The sequence below is a fragment of the Loxodonta africana genome, chromosome 4 (genome assembly GCF_030014295.1).
Source record: "Loxodonta africana isolate mLoxAfr1 chromosome 4, mLoxAfr1.hap2, whole genome shotgun sequence".
NCBI lineage: Eukaryota > Metazoa > Chordata > Mammalia > Proboscidea > Elephantidae > Loxodonta > Loxodonta africana.
The window spans coordinates 128397796-128414282 of NC_087345.1; the positions used below are offsets into that span (position 1 = coordinate 128397796).

At 37.7% G+C, this 16487-nt stretch overlaps 1 protein-coding gene across 1 annotated transcript in view; it reads left to right on the forward strand.

The window, feature by feature from the left end:
- The window catches only part of LOC100653615 (NKG2-C type II integral membrane protein-like), a 75829-nt gene extending 60210 nt beyond the window's left edge, over nt 1-15619 (forward strand). Inside the window, exon 9 of the transcript XR_010321898.1 lies at nt 12421-15619. The gene's annotated coding sequence lies outside the window, so the exon portion shown is untranslated. The remainder of the gene's footprint in view (nt 1-12420) is intronic.
- The last annotated feature ends 868 nt before the right edge of the window (nt 15620-16487 follow it).

Consider the following 16487-nt stretch of genomic DNA (forward strand, 5'->3'; position numbering starts at 1 on the left):
TATCTTCAGTTTCCACATCTTTGATACTAGTGGTTTGTGGGAAAACTTGAGTAATAGCCTTATTAACTGATCCTCTTTGTAGGCATACAGATAATTTATTGCACTTCAGGATAAATATCAAAATGTTCTCTTTGAGGATGAATGCAACGCCTCTTCAATTTGTACATTCCCAGAAGAGTAGACCGTGATTGTCTGATTCAAAATGGCTAATACCAGTCCATTTCAGATCACTTATGCCTAGGATATTAATCTTTATGCATTCCATTTCATTTTTTACAACTTTCAATTTTCCTAGATTCATACTTTGTACATTCCATTTTCCAATTATTAATGGAATTTTTCCAGCTGTTTCTTCTCATTTTGAGTCTTGTCATATCACCAAATGAAGGTCCTGAAAGCTTGACTCCATCTCTGTCATTAAGGTCAATTCTACTTTGAGGCGGCAGCTCTTCCCCAGTCGTATTTAGAATGTCTTCCAACCTGAGGGGCTTATCTTCTGGCAGTATATCAGACAGCGTTCCACTGCTATCCACAGGTTTTCATGGGCCAATTTTTTCAGAAGTAGACCACCAGGTGCTTCTTCCTAACCTTAGTCTGGAAGTTCAGCTGAAACCTGTTCACCATGGATGACCCCACCTGTATTTGAAATACACGTAATATAGCTTCCAGCATCACAGCAACACACAAGCCACCACAGTAGGACAAAATGACAGATGGGTTGTGCATCTGTATAAGAATTACTATAAATTTGTTATTCTTCTCGGATAATCCAAAAAGATAAGATTTTTTAAAGGTCTGATATTAATATAGGTTATATTTTGTCTCTACACTGGGGTATGCAAAAATGATAATAGATTTTCATTAATTATAAAACTGAGCAATGAATTGTCATAAATAAAGATTGCATAAAGGCAGTCCTTCTTGTTTAACAATAAGACGAAATACTCTTTTAAGAGCAATAGACCATTATATACTCATTGCAATAAAATACGGGAAGTATTTACACATTTACAGGGTGTGTATAGGATGTTTGTTGTTTGTTGGCCTTATATGCGTACATATATGTTTGTTGGCCTTATAGGTGTACATAAATTAGGGACTTTGAGGCTGACTTTCTTTGTATACATATATGAGTTTGTGTGTGTTTTTTTAAATGTATCAGTCTGTGAAGGTGCATATCTTGGTTATGTACATATATATATGTACCTACGCAAATATGTCCATTAATTTTCATTTTTAAATCAAATTGTTTTTGGATAATGACTCCTAATCTTTCTTAGGATATCACTGTGGTCCTTGTCCAAAGGTCTGCTTTATGTATTCCAACAATTGTTATTACATTAGTATTGAAAGAAAAATATGGGATGAGAGCTGGGTGGACGGTGCTTCTAAGAAATCTAATCTATTTTACATAGATTATGAAGACATGGTAAGATTTTTAAATTATTTCAACATTTCCTCGAAAGCTTATTTCAATCAATATTATGTTTGTAGTATTCATGCATATTTTAACACATAGTTGTAGTTTATTTTCAAGACTTAGATTTTACGATATTTTATTTATATATTATGCTATTAATGCACATTTGCTTATTTTCAGTATTTACTTCTCATGAAAAACAATACTTCTATAAATGCTTTTCTCCTAAAATAAATTTTATTATACGTAAATAACTACCTGTATAGTTGCAAAGACTGATCAGAAAGTGAATAAAACCCATTGCTGTTGAGTCAATGACTACTTATGACCGCAGAACTGCCCCATATGTTTTCCAAAACTGTCAATCTTTGTGGAAGCAGACGGCCACATCTTTCTCCCACAAAGTGCACTGGTAGATTCTACCAGCCAACCTTTTTATTAGAAGCGCCCACTTGACCACTGTGCCACCATGTCTCCTAGTTTTCCTGTTCTCTTTCTATTTGTTCAAGTTGTATAAAAATATTCTGATTTTGCCCCTTTTTTCTTTTTTGTTGTCTGCATCTATTGCTATTAATTGACCTCTGAGGACTGCCTTTGCTGTGTCCTAAAGATTTCGATATGATGTGTTTTCTTTCTCTTTTGATTCTAGGAATTTTTTGAGTCCATCTCTGATTTCTTCTATTACCCAGTGGTTTTTAAGCAGGGTGTTATTCAGTTTCCATGTAATTGATTTTTTTTCTTATTCTTTGTTTTTTTTTAATTTCTACTTTAATAGCATTGTTGTCAGAAAAGATACTTTGTATTCTCTCAATGTTTTGGATTTTGTTGAGGGTTGCTCTGTGGCCTGTGATGTGGTGTATTCTGGAGAATGTTTCATGGGTGTTGGAAAAGAATGTGCACTTTGCAGCTGTTGGGTGGAGTGTTCTATGTATGTCTATGAGGTCCAGTTGGCTGATTGTGCCCTTTAGCTCTTCTGTATCTTTGTTGAGTTTCTTTCTAGATGTTCTGTCCTTTACCGAGAGTGGTATGTTGAAGTCTCCAACTATTATGGTGGAACTATCAATTTCTCTTTTCAGTGCTATTAGAGTTTATTTTATGTAATTTGGAGTCCTGTCATTGGGTATGTAGATGTTTTTGTGGTTAAGCCTTTATGGTTAAGTCCCTTTAATCATTGTATTGTGCCTTTCTTTGTCTATTAGGGTGGATTTTGTTTTAATGTCTATTTTAACTGAGATTAGTGTTGCCAATCCTGCTCTTTTATGGTAGTTATTTGCTTGATATATATTTTTCCATCCTTTTATTTTTAATAAATTTACATCTCTGTTCCTAAGGTGTATCTCTTATAGACAGCATATCGGTAGATCCTGTTTTATAATCCATTCTGTCACTCTCTCCCTTCATGTGTGCTTTTAGGGCATTCACATTCAGTGTAATTACTGATAGATGTGAGTTTATTGCTGTCATTTTGTAGTGCTTTTTTTTGTGATGCCTACGTTTTCCTTGTTCCCATTACTCTCCTGTGCCGAATTCCTTTTGTTTGTGGATTTCTTTTGTTTTTGTAGATTTTGTCTTTATTGAGACTTTATATTTTTCTTCATGTGATAAGTAGGTTTGTTAACTTTCTTTGTGTTTACCTTGAAATTTACCCTTATCTTCCTAGGTTTGAACCTGTCTATTATTACTTGGTTGCCCCTTGCCTTCCTCTCTATACCTACACTGTTTATGTCCTCTTTTGCTGTTCTGACATTGTTCTTATTTACAGATTAACCTCTCTGGTTTCCTGTTGTAATTCTTTTCCTAGGTTGGTATCTGGCTGGTACTAGCTTGCGTCCTAGATTCAGGCTGTGATTTGATGTTGTTTGCTCTCAGGCTAAAGGACACCTTTTAATAATTGTTGTAAGCTCGGTTTGGTTTTTACATATTCCCTTAATATATGTTCATCTGGAAATGTCCTAATTTCACCATCATATTTAAATAAGAGTTTTGCAATATATATTATTCTTGGATGGCAATTTTTTTCTTTCAAGGTTTTATATATGTCATCCCATTGCATTCTTGCCTGCATGTTTTCTGTTGAATAATCAGAGCTTAGTCTTATTGTTTCTCCTCTGTATGTGACTTTTTGTTTTTCTCATGCCGCTCTTAGGATTTTTTCTTTGTTTGGTTTTAGCTAGTGTCTTAGTCATCTAGTGCTGGTATAATAGAAATACTAGAACTGAATAGCTTTAACAAAGAAATTCATTCTCTCACAGTCTAGTAAGCTATAAGTCCAAATTCAGGGTGACATCTTTCTTTCTGTGTCAGCTCTGGAGGAAAGTCCTTGTCATCAGTCTCCCCTTGGTCTGGGAGCATCTCAGGAATGTCAGGTCCAAAGGATGCACTCTGCTCTTAGCACTGCTTTCTTGGTGGTATGTGGTTTCTGTGTCTGTCTGCTCACTTCTCTCTTTAACATCTCAAAAAAGATTGGCTTAAGACACCACCTAATCTTCTAAATCTCATCAATATAACTGCTGCTAATCCATCTTATTATATCATAGTGATAGGATTTACAACACAGAGGGAAATCACATCAGAAGGTAAACTGGTAGACAATCATAGAGTCAAATGAGGGAATCATGACCTAGCCAATTTGACAGATATTTTGGGGGGACAAAACTCAATCCATGACAGTGAGTGTGATTATGATATGCCTTTGTCATTTTCTTTTTGGATCTATCCTATATGCAGTTCTTTGAGCTTCTTGGATGGTCAGTTTTTCATCTTCCAATATATTAAGGAAGTTTTCTGTAATTAATTTTTAAGTTTTCCTCTCTGTCTTTTCTGTTTTCTTCCCCTGTTCTGGAATTCCAATCACTTGAAAAATTTTTGCTTTTGATTGTATCCCACATAATTCTCAGGTTTTCTACATTTTTTTTGTTCTTTTTACTGATTTTTTTCTCAAACAGAGCCATATCCAATTGTATGTCTTCAATTCCACTGTTCCTGTCTTCCGTCATTTCAATCCTGCACCTCAGCACTTCTATGACACTTTCCAGTTCTGAAATCTTGTTGTTTATCTTTTGGATCTCTAGTTGTTTTTCTGTGATTTCTAGTTGTGATTTTATTTTGGCAATTTGTTCCTGTGTCATTTTCCAGAATGCTCCTTTTATTTTTGTCAGCATTTTCCATGAATCTGCCTGCATTTTCCATCAATTTGTCTATTTTTTTCAACATTTTTTTCTGCTTTTTGCTTCAACTCCAGGATAGCTCTGAATATTAGAGATTTGGATTCCCTGTCAGGTAGTTCTAGTGCCTTTTCTTCTACTGGAAAATCATCTGCTGCTTTATTTTGGGCACCTACTGGAACCAACCTGTCCTGTTTTTTTACATATATTTTGATATTGTCTGCTGTCATAGGAAAATTCAGTAGCTATTTTCTTCACTTTTGGATTGTAGATCTGTTTGTTTCATCCTGCTCTTTTGTTTTATTTGGTTATGTCTGAGCAGGCAAGGTGTGCGATCCTTGATGTTTACCTGCCTGTGGTCATGATACTTTTCATCTCTTTGTCCAATGGATAGAGCCAGTCACTCAGCTACAGTGCAGCAGGGCAGGTCCAGCTGAAGGGGAAGGGCTAAGATCGGTTGTTTGTGGCTGACAGGGTCTGCCGGGAATCAGTGCTGGCCAGACTCTGGTAGGTTGTGTGTGTGTTGCTCAGGGGCATCATGTCCAGTACACATTGCAGGTAGGCAGGAAAGAGGGGAGAGGTTTTGATGTGTGGAGCTAATATAGGTATGGAAAAGGGAAGAGAGAGGAGAGAGAAACAGAACCCAAAAACAAACAAGAGTGCTAAGTGAGCTTTCCGATGGAGTGGAGAGATGAGAAACTGATTCATCAAGAAAAACAAAAAGAAAAAAAAGGGGAGGGGGGAGAAAAAAATAACTAGATAAAAATTTGGAAGAAAAAAAGAGAAAAGTCCCCAGGGGTCCCACCAGTGTGGTTTTAAAAATGGGAAGCAGCTCCCAGGCTAAGCAATATAGCGGAGGGGGTATAGATGTCACACAGCACCAGGTATTTAGGAGACAGGAAAAGAAGGTAAGTATAGAGAGACAACAACTGGGAAATGAAGAAAGAGAGAAAGGTAAAAAGAGGAAATAAACGAAAAGTAATGAAAAAAAAAATGACCCCAGGGATCCCACCTACGCAGCTGTGCAGATTGGGGGAGTGGCTTCTAAGCCATGCAGTGCAGCTGGGCTAGAAGGGGCTTATACACCATGAAAAGAAAACAAACAAACAGAATAGAGCAAAAACAAAAAGGAGAGGAAAAAAAAAAAAAACCCTTGGACCCCTCCAGCATGGTGTTGTGGGCTGGGAAGTGAGTGGCACTTCTCAGCCTTTCAAGAAGAAGCAAAGATGGCACACAGAGCCAAGGGTTTTTGAGAAAGGAGGAGGATGTGGTGGGAGGCATTAAAGGAATCAAAGAAATGGAAAAAAGCAACATCAGAAATAGACAAATGGCACTCCGGGAGCCATGCAGTATGCGCGGGGTGAACCCAAGTGGCCAGGGATTGAAGTAGTTGCCTCCAGGCCAGGGACTGTGGCTGGCAAGAAGCAGAAGAGTTTGGAGGGGATAGAAAAGTGGGATTAAGAAAGTGTATATCGTGGTTACAGGGTGCTGTTTCCCCTTAGTCCCTGTCCACTGATCTAGGATGTGGGTGGGGCAAATCCAAGTGACACGGACACTGTACTTCCCTGCCAGCTGAGCCAATGCCACAAGCTAGGAAACATGGAAGTAGAGCAGGTGGAGAGGATTGAGGTGGGAAAGCATGTGTTGTTGGTTACTGGGTGCTCTGTCTCTTGCTGGGAGCTCCATGAAGCTGCTTTCTCGTGCTCCCATCTGCTGATCTCTGACAGGAGTCCAAGATGGTGAATCCTTGCTGCATTAGCTGGTAAGGGACCTCTGAACATATCTCTCTTCACTTGCCTTCTCTGTCAGTTTCTTATTCCATTTGGTGCATGGCTGAGCTCTTTATCTCTTCATTTCACACTTCAGATTCAAGGACTGATGTTTGTCTCTGTTTCCTTAGTTTTTCTGGTCTTTGCAGTGGAGAGAAGGCATGGTGCTTCTGTCTATGGCTACATGTTGGCCGAGAGTCCTTAAGGATACATGCATTTTAAGGAAAGTTAATGACATTTATTGCATGTTATATATGTACCTGCCACCCACCTGTCAATTTCTCACACTGTGGTGGCTTGTTTGTTGCTATAATGCTGGAAGCTATGTCACTCATATTTCAAATACCAGCAGGGTTGGCCATGGTAGACAGTTTTCAGTGGGACTTCCAGAATAAGACAGATTATGAAGAAAGGCCTGATGATCTATTTACGAAAATTAGCCAGTACGAAACTTATGGATCACGACAGACTACTGTCCAACTAGCTTGCTTTGGACAAATCATCAGGTGGGATCCATTGCTAAAGGAGAATGTGTTTGGTGAAGCAGAGGCCTAGTAAGGACAAGGGAGACCTCAGTAAGATGGTTTGGCATAGTAGCCACAACAATGAACTCGAACACGCCAGGAACCCTGAGAATAATGCACGATTGGGGAAAGTTTTGTTTTATACATAAGGTTGCCATGAGTCTCAGTCCACTTGATGGCAGCTATCCATGACTATCTATCATATATGGACAAGAAAGTATAAAGAAAAAAAAAAAAAACCCAAGGTAAGCATATGAAGAAAATAAAAATGATTAGAACAGAAGTAAATGAAATGGATAATAGAAAAACAATACAGGAAAGATATAAAACAAAATGCAGATACCTTAACAATATTAACAACACTGACAATGTTTACCTAGACAGGTGGAAAGAAAAATAGAGAATTCCCAAAGGACTAAATTCAGGAATAAAAATGTGGATATCATTGCTGATCTTGCAGAAATAAAAAAGATTATAAGAGAATACTATGAACAGCAATATGCTAATAAATTTGATAACCTGGAAGAAATAGACAAATTTCTGGAAAGACATAAATTACATAGACTGACAGAAGAATAAATCCAAAATCTGAATAGACCTGTTGAAAGTAAAGATGATGACTCAGCAATTAAAAAGCCTTTCACAAATAAAACTCCAAACCCAAATGGGTTTACTGAAGAATTCTAAGAAACATTCAAAAAGAATTAATATCAGTCCTTCTTTAAACTCTTTGAAAAAAATGGACCAAAATGAACCACTTCCTATTGTATTCTATGAGGCCAGTTTTACCTTAAGAAGACAAAACTGCACTATTGGCCAACATTCCTTTAGCATATAAAAAGAAGTATCTTTCACAAAATACTCACCAATCAAAATCAAGGAACATATAAAGTATATACCCATAACCAAGTTGGATTTATCCGAGAATGCAAGGTTGGCTTAACAACTGAAAATAATAGAATAAATGACAAAAACACCCAATCACCCTGATTAATTAAGGAATAACATTTGACAAAATCCACTGTCTTTTCACAGTAAAAAAACTCAGCAAACTAGAAATAGAAACTGAAAAGAACATTTACAAAAACCCACAACTGACATTATACGAATGGTGAAACACTGAATGTTTCTCCCTAAGATTAGGAATAAGACAAGGATATCTGTTCTCAGTACTTTATTTAACATTATACTGGAGATTCTAGTCAAGACAATTAGGTAAGGAAAAGTAATAAAATGTATTCAGATTTGAAAATAAGAAATAAAACTATCTGTATGAACTATGCTTCTGACAAAAGAATAGATGTGAAAACCAATGGAATAGATTATAGACTAGAATATAGAACAGAAGAGAAGAAAGAATTGGGTCTAGAAATAAACTTTAATTTCTGGTCATATGATTTTGAATAAAGTGAAAAGACAATTCAATGGAGAAAGAATAGCCTTTTAAACACCAAATGGTGGTGCTACAACTGGACATCCACATACAAAACTATTAAGTTGGACACTTACCTCACTTGATATAGAGAGAAACCTATTTTTCCAGACGATGCAAAATTTCTGCCTTTGACTGGGTGCATTCTTGCCATTTTTCTGTCTCTCTCTTGGAAGAAGTACAGCCAGAATACTCTTTAGAAGGGAGGATGGTGAGTTTTTGTCTCACGTGCTTTGGACGTGTTATCAGGAGGCATCAGTCCCTGGAGAAGGACGTCATGTTTGGTAAAGTAGAGGGTAAGAGAAAAAGAGGAAGACCTTCAACAAGAGGGATTGACACAGCGGCTGCAACAATGGGCTCAAACATAGCAAGGATTGTGAGGATGGTGCAGGAGTAGGCGGTGTTCCATTCTGTTGTTCATGGGGTCACTATCAGTCAGAACTGACTCCACAGCACTTAAGAACAACAACCTCCTACACACCCAAGAAATGTTTCTTTTCAATTTTATAGCCCTGGAACAGAAACTAAGCCATTTTTTAATGATTTGCATGTTTATTCAAATTGTGTCCAGATATGTGCATATACTATTCAAACAAAGATAACGGGTGAAATTCACTTTTTCATAAAAACATCTTATGTCAACTATTTAGTTTATTTTGGTTTTTTGATGAAATTATTAAAACAAATATCTAAGACTGTAGCTTTATCAAATAACTCTTGGGTTTTTTTTTTTTTTTTTTGAAATTTCCAAATTTCTTCAAAGCCTTTATATAGGTAAAAACTTGTTTGACTTAAAGGTCAGGCTCTTCTAAGGGTAGGTCTTCATTATCTTCAAAATAATCATCTTCTCATTGCAAGCCCACAGGTTCTTGCAGGTTTTATGTCATGTATTTCTGTGGCAATTTCTTTGTAAACATCAATGTAAGGGGTGCCACTTACCCTATTTTCTGAAACACCACTGTAAATGTCAGTTATTGCATCCTGATTCTGCATGTTGAACTCATTTGGCTCCCAAAAAGATACATTGCAGGTGATTCCATTTTTTTTTTTTAATTTTTTCAAGCTCTGAACCCACCCATTAGAAACTGAGAATCCATCAGCTTTGAAAATTTGGTTGTTCCTTTGCCTTTGCTGGCAAGGTACATCCTGAAATGGGAACCTTTTTGGTGGAGGCTTTAAGAAACCACTCAAAAACAGTTTTGTTGATTTCTGCACAATTTCAGTCCCTTCCTTTCTTGGTGTTTATGTTGGCGCTGATCATGTATTTTTCAATTATTTTACCCTTTTCTTTCCTAATTGAATAAATTTGCATTATGCTGCTCTTGAACTTAATTACAGCTTCCTTGATGGTGATGTTCTCTTTGATTATCATTTTGGCAACTTTATACTTTTCTTTAAAAGATAAATTTTTCAGTCTCTTGCCCATAGCTGTGAAGGAAACAGGTTTTTTCTTTTTGTTTAAATGAAAAGAAATAAGTTCTTAAAAAAATTAAGACGTTTATGATCTTATCTTCTCAAAAACATGAATGTCTCAAACAAAAAGTAAAAAAGGAAAAGTATCAACATCATTATACGATAAAGTCAGCACACTTCACTAAAATATTTAAGGAAAAAAGCATGAGAAGAATGTTTTTGCTTTTGTACCTATATTGAATGTGTTACATGAGGAAATGCTTCTCTAGTTTGGGGGAAAATAAGAAATTTTGAAGGAAAGAATTTCAGGGAAATAAAGTGTGAATTTTGAAATTGGAATAATATGTGTCAAATTACAAGTTGCTAAAGTGAAAACTAAAAATTAAAGATAAGGAGAATAAAACCCCTGAAGAAAAGGGGAAAAAGTGTGTTTGGCTAGATTTTAATGAATATAAAGAATTTCTTAGTATTTCTTACCTTTTTCCAAGTTTATGGATGTGGTTCTTCACTGGAAAAAATTTACAGGGAAAAAAGTAACAAATAGATATAATCAGAGAACAGTAGAGACGGAAAGGACACACCCATGCACAGTAACAACGCAAAAGGAAACGGAAGACTAAGCCTTCATCTCTGACTCCCGCACTTCCTGGGTTTATTTCTGGCTTTTGATCTGCATGACCTCCTTTTTTGGGTTGCAGTACCAACGATTTTCTGATTCTGTTCCCATCTCGCAGATTCCAGCTTTCAGAGAATATTTATTCCACTGAAGTAATTTTTTCAGCGGAAGATGTTTGAGCTTTCCTTCTCAGACAAGTTTTCCCTTACACAGGTTCTGGCCTTTTTTAAAATTTTTTTGCAAGTTTAATGTATTAACATCGTCACAAAAGCCAAGACAGATACATTTGTTATAGATGAACAAACCTATGAAAATCATGTTAAAGTGTGTCTTAGGCTGAGTTATCTACAGAAACAAAACCTGTGAAACATACACACACACACACACTTAGGAGCGAAACAGAGAGAGAGCATTATCTCAAGGAAATGGTTGGTGCAATTGTAGAGGCTGGCAAGTCCCAGGTCCATGGGTCAGGCATCAGGCTGGGGGCTTCTTGGACTCGCATAGCTTTAGGGACTGATGAACCCAAGATCACAGGTCAGACTGCAGGCTGGTGGCTCATGGGCTGTGGAGGCTAATGAATCCAAGATTAGCACATAAACAGCAAGCTGCTGACCCACAGGCAGCGAAGGCTGTCAAATCCCAATTCAGCAGGCAATATGACAGGCCACTGGCTCAATTCCCAAGAACAGGAGGTCAGACGATGGAGGATCCACAGCAAGAAAAGCCAGTGGACTTTGCCAGAACATTCATATATATTAGATGCAGGAGGCACCCTTGAGGAAATCCCTTGACAACTGATTAGCTGATCACATCAGATCACATTATGGAGGTGATTATATTATATAACAAAATGAGCAATAACTACTTCATTACTTAACTTCCAAGCCAATGAGAATCATGGCCAAGTCAAGTTGATGCAGAATCTCAACCATCACAGTCCATCCCTGTCAACTTGATACCTGTACATAGCTCCTTAAATGATGTTGTTGTTAGGTGCTGTCGAGTCAGTTCCGACTCATAGCAACCCTATGCACAACAGTACGAAACACTGCCCGGTGCTGAGCCATGCTTAAAATCGTTGTTATACTTGAGCTCATTGTTGCAGTCACTGTGTCAATCTACCTCATTGAGGGTCTTCCTCTTTTCCACTGACCCTTTACTCTGCCAAGCATGATGTCCTTCTCCAGGGACTGATTCCTCCTGACAACATGTCTAAAGTATGTAAGACGCAGTCTCGCCATCCTTGCTTCTAAGGAGCATTCTGGTTGTACTTCTTCTAAGACAGATTTGTTTGTTCTTCTGGCAGGCCATGGTATATTCAATATTCTTCGCCAACATCACAATTCAAAGCTGTCAATTCTTCTTCTGTCTTCCTTATTCATTATGTGATTGAAAATACCATGGCTTGGGTCAGGCACACCTTAGTCTTCAAGGTGACATCTTTGCTCTTCAACACTTTAAAGAGGCCCTTTGCAGCAGATTTACCCAAACAATGTGTCTTTTGATTTCTGGACTGCTGCTTCCATGGCTGTTGATTGTGGATCCAAGTAAAATGAAATCCTTGACAACTTCAATCTTTCCTCCGTTTATCATGATGTTGCTCATTGGTCCAGTTGTGGGGATTTTTGTTTATGTTGACATGTAATCCATACTGAAGGCTGTGGTCTTTGATCTTCATTAGTAGGTGCTTCAAGTTCTCTTCACTTTCAGCAACCAAGGTTGTGTCATCTGCATAACACAGGTTGTTAATGAGCCTTCCTCCAATCCTGATGCCCCTTTCTTCTTCAGATAGGCCAGCTTCTCAGATTATTTGCTCAGCATACAGATTGAATAGGTATGGTGAAAGAATACAACCCTGACACACAGCTTTCCTGACTTTAAATCAATCAGTACCTCCTTGTTCTGTCCGAACAACTGCCTCTTGATCTATGTAAAGGTTGCTCATGAGCACAATTAAGTGTTCTGGAATTCCCATTCTTCCCAATGTTATCCATAATTTGTTATGATGCACACAGTCGAATGCCTTTGCATAGTCAATAAAACACAAGTAAACATCCTTCTGATATTCTCTGCTTTCAGGCAGGACCCATCTGACATCAGCAATGATATCCTTGGTTCCATGTCTTCTTCTGAAACCAGCCTGAAATTCTTTCAGTTCCCTGCCAATGTACTGTTTCAGCCGTTTTTGAAAGATCTTCACCAAAATTTTGCTTGTGTGTGATATTAATGATATTGTTCTATAATTTCCAAATTCTGTTGGATCACCTTTCTTGGGAATAGGCACAAATATGGATCTCTTCCAGTAAGTTGGCCAGGAAGATGTCTTCCATATTTCTTGGTGTAGACGAGTGAGCGTCTCCAGTGCTGCAGCTGTTTGTTGAAACAACTCAATTGATATTCCATCAGTTCCTGGAGCCATGTTTTTTGCCAATGCCTTCGGAGCAGCTAGGATTTCTAACTTCGGTACTATTATTTCCTGATCATATGCCGCCTCTTCAAATGGTTGCACATTGACTAATTCTTTTTGGTAGAATGACTCTGTGTATTCCTTCCATCTTCTTTTGATGTTTCCTGCATCATTTAATATTTTCCCCATGGAATCCTTCACTATTGCAACTCGAGGCTTGAATTTTTTCTTCAGTCCTTTCAGCTTGAGAAACACGGAGCATGTTCTTCCCTTTGGTTTTCCATCTCCAGCTCTTTGCAGATGTCGTTATAATACTTTTCTTTGAACTTTTCAAGATCTATCCTGAAGTACAACGCTGTCAGTGATAGGATAATATCCATACGCCTACAAGGAAGACCAGTTCATACGACTATTATTCAAATTTACGCACGAACCACTAAGGCCAAAGATGAAGAAATAGAAGACTTTTATTAGCTGCTGCAGTCTGAAATTGACTGAATATGCAATTAAGATGCATTGATAATTACTGGTGATTGGAATGCAAAAGTTGGAAACAAAGAAGAAGGATCAGTAGTTGGAAAATATGGCCTTGGAGATAGAAACAATGCCAGAGATTGAATGGTAGAATTTTGCAAGACCAACAACTTCATTGCAAATGCCTTCTTTCACCAACGTAAAAGGTAACTATACACATGGACCTCTCCAGATGGAACACACAGAAATCAAATTGAGTACATCTGTGGAAAGAGACTATGGAAAAGCTCAATATCATCAGTCAGAACAAGGCCAGGGGCCGACTGCAGAACAGACCATCAATTGCTCATTTGTAAGTGCAAGCTGAAACTGAAGAAAATCAGAGCATGTGCACGAGAGCCAAAATATGACCTTGAGTACATACCACTTGAATTTAGAGACCATCTTAAGAATAGATTTGTCGCATTGAATACTAGTGACCAAGGACCAGATGAGTTGTGGAATGACATCAAGCACATCATACATGAAGAAAGCAAGAGATCATTGAAAAGACAGGAAAGAAAGAAAAGAGCAAGATGAATGTCAGAGGAGACTCTGAAACTTGCTCTCCAATGCTGAGCAGCTAAAGCAAAAGGAAGAATTGATGAAATAAAAGAACTGAATTGAAGATTTCAAAGGGCCTCTCGAGAAGATAAAGTAAAGTAGTATAAAGACATGTGCCAAGAGCTGGAGGTGGAAAACCTTAAATCATACAGAATCTTAAATGAAGACAATTACAAAGTCATACTTTTTCCTGATATGATACAACTAATATGTGTACAACTGAAAACACTCTAGTCATATTTATATTTTATATTTTATAAATGAGAAAACAAATTATTTGCCTCATTTATATTAGGAAGGTATACTCAGCAACTACACTCCCCATTTCTGCAACCAGTTCACATGGTCGTAAATGGCATTTAGAACTACCTTCTACCACCAGCCATTTTGTATTCCCTTTATCCTCAACAAGCACCTCAGTTGGTCATGATACTTTGCCTTTTAGGGTGACCCAAACCTTCACTCCTGAAGAGTCTGGGACATTAGTACTCATGTTGGTTTGCACTGACTTTAATCACATGTCATTGAAGCACTAAGAGACATCCTAAGAGATTGCCTGTATTTCGGACACATTCTTCTTTATCTCCTTTTTGTGGTATCAATCAATTTCTTATTGGTAACCAGGATCAATCACACCTGCCAATACAGTAACTCCCTTCTTTGCCTGCTAATCCAGAGGCATGAGGAGCCCAAAGTGGCCGGGTGGCATGCTTAACTTCCAGTTCAATGGAATCAGTGGTGTGTCTTCTGATGGGAACATTTCTGCCTTTGTAACTAATACCACTAGACCCAGGGAGCATAGGGTCACAGGGAGAGAAGCAAAAATTTTACGTGTGGGTCACTAGGGGTAATAGTGAGTGGTGCCATTCCCATTTTCATTCCTTGATTCCTGGACCCATGAATCCTGGCTATGGGAGACACAGCACCATATATCGTACACTGATTTAGAGCTTATACAGCCTCCTGGAGAACATTTTCCCAACCTTGTTAAGGTATTGCCACCTAGCTGGCACTGTAATTGTGTCTTTAAAAGGCCATTCCATCTTTCATTCAAGCCAGCTGCTTCAGGATGATGGGGAACATGGTAAGAGCAGTGAATTCCATGTGCATGGGCCCATTGCTGCACTTCATTTTCTGTGAAGTGAGTCTCTTGATCTAAGGCAATTCTGTGTGGGATACCATGTTGGTGGATAAGGCATTCTGTGTGTCCACAGAAGTATTGCATGCTGGGAAGGAAAAGTCATATCCATAGCAAGTGTCTATTCCAGTTACAACAAAATGCTGCCCTTTTCATGATGGAAGCAGTCCAATGTAAGCAAACTGCCACCAGGCTGCTGGCTAGTTACCTCAGTGAATAGTGCCATAATAAGGACTTAGTGTTGGTCTCTGCTGCTGTCAGATTGGGCACTCAGCCGTGGCTATAACCAAGTTGGCCTTGATAAGTGGAAGTGCATGTTGCTAAGCCCATGCATAAGCTCCATCTTTGTCACCATGGCCACTTAGTTCATGAGCTAAATTAGGCAATGATAGGAGTGGCTGGAGAAAGAGGCTGACTGGCATCCATACAACATATTATCCTATTCATGGTATTATTAAAATTTTCTTCTGCCGATGTCACCGTTGGTGATCATTAACATTGGACATAAATATATTCATGTTTTCTGCATAATCAGGGAAGAGATAGATCCACTTACCTCTCCCCCAGACTTCCCTTACCAGTTTTCTGTTTTGCTATGCTGAAAGAAAGCTCACCAAGGACAAAATTTTTCTCAAAATATACAACAGATCTACATATAGTTCTAATTATAAAAACCTTTTAGAATTAATATAGAATTTATTAGAAGAAAATATAGAATTAAATCTTTGTGACTATGTTGGGAACTGATTTCTTAGATATTACATAAGAAGCTTAAATGCTAAAAGAAAAAATAAATTGAATTTCATCAAAATTATTGCTTTATTGCTTCAAGAATACTTGTAGAACTGAAAAGACAACTGACAAGATGAGATAAAATATTTTCAAATCAGGAAAATGATAAGGAAATTGTATCCAGACTATAAAAACTCAATAATAGAAGACTAATAACTCAATGTAAATATGGGTTTTGAATAGACATTTTTCAAAAAAGATATATAAATGGCTAATTAGTACATGAAAAGATGTTAAGCATCATTAATTATCAGAGAAATGCAAATCCAAACCAAAAGAAGATATCACTTCATACCTAATAAAAAGTCAACCCTGTTGCTCTTAATATACAGTGACCCTAAAGTACAGAGTATAACTGCCCCATAGGGTTTCTAAGGAGAGGCTGGTGGATTTGCACTGCTGACCTTTTGGTTAACATCTGGGCTCTCAACCACTGTGTTGCCAGGGCTCCTCATAGGTAATACCGAAACCAAAAACTAAACCCATTGTCGTCTAGTCAATTCTGACTCGTAGTGACTCTGTAGAACAGAGTAGAACTGCCACATAGGATTTCCAAGGAGCAGCATCTCTGGGTGAGTTTGAACCTCCAATCTTTTGGCTAGTAGTCTAGTGCTTAACCTTTTACACTACCCAGGAAAAGCCTTTAATATATGTAGGATTTTTCAATTTTCTATTTTTCATACTTCATTTTGGTAATTTTCATTTTCTCAGGATTCTGTATTTCATACAGAC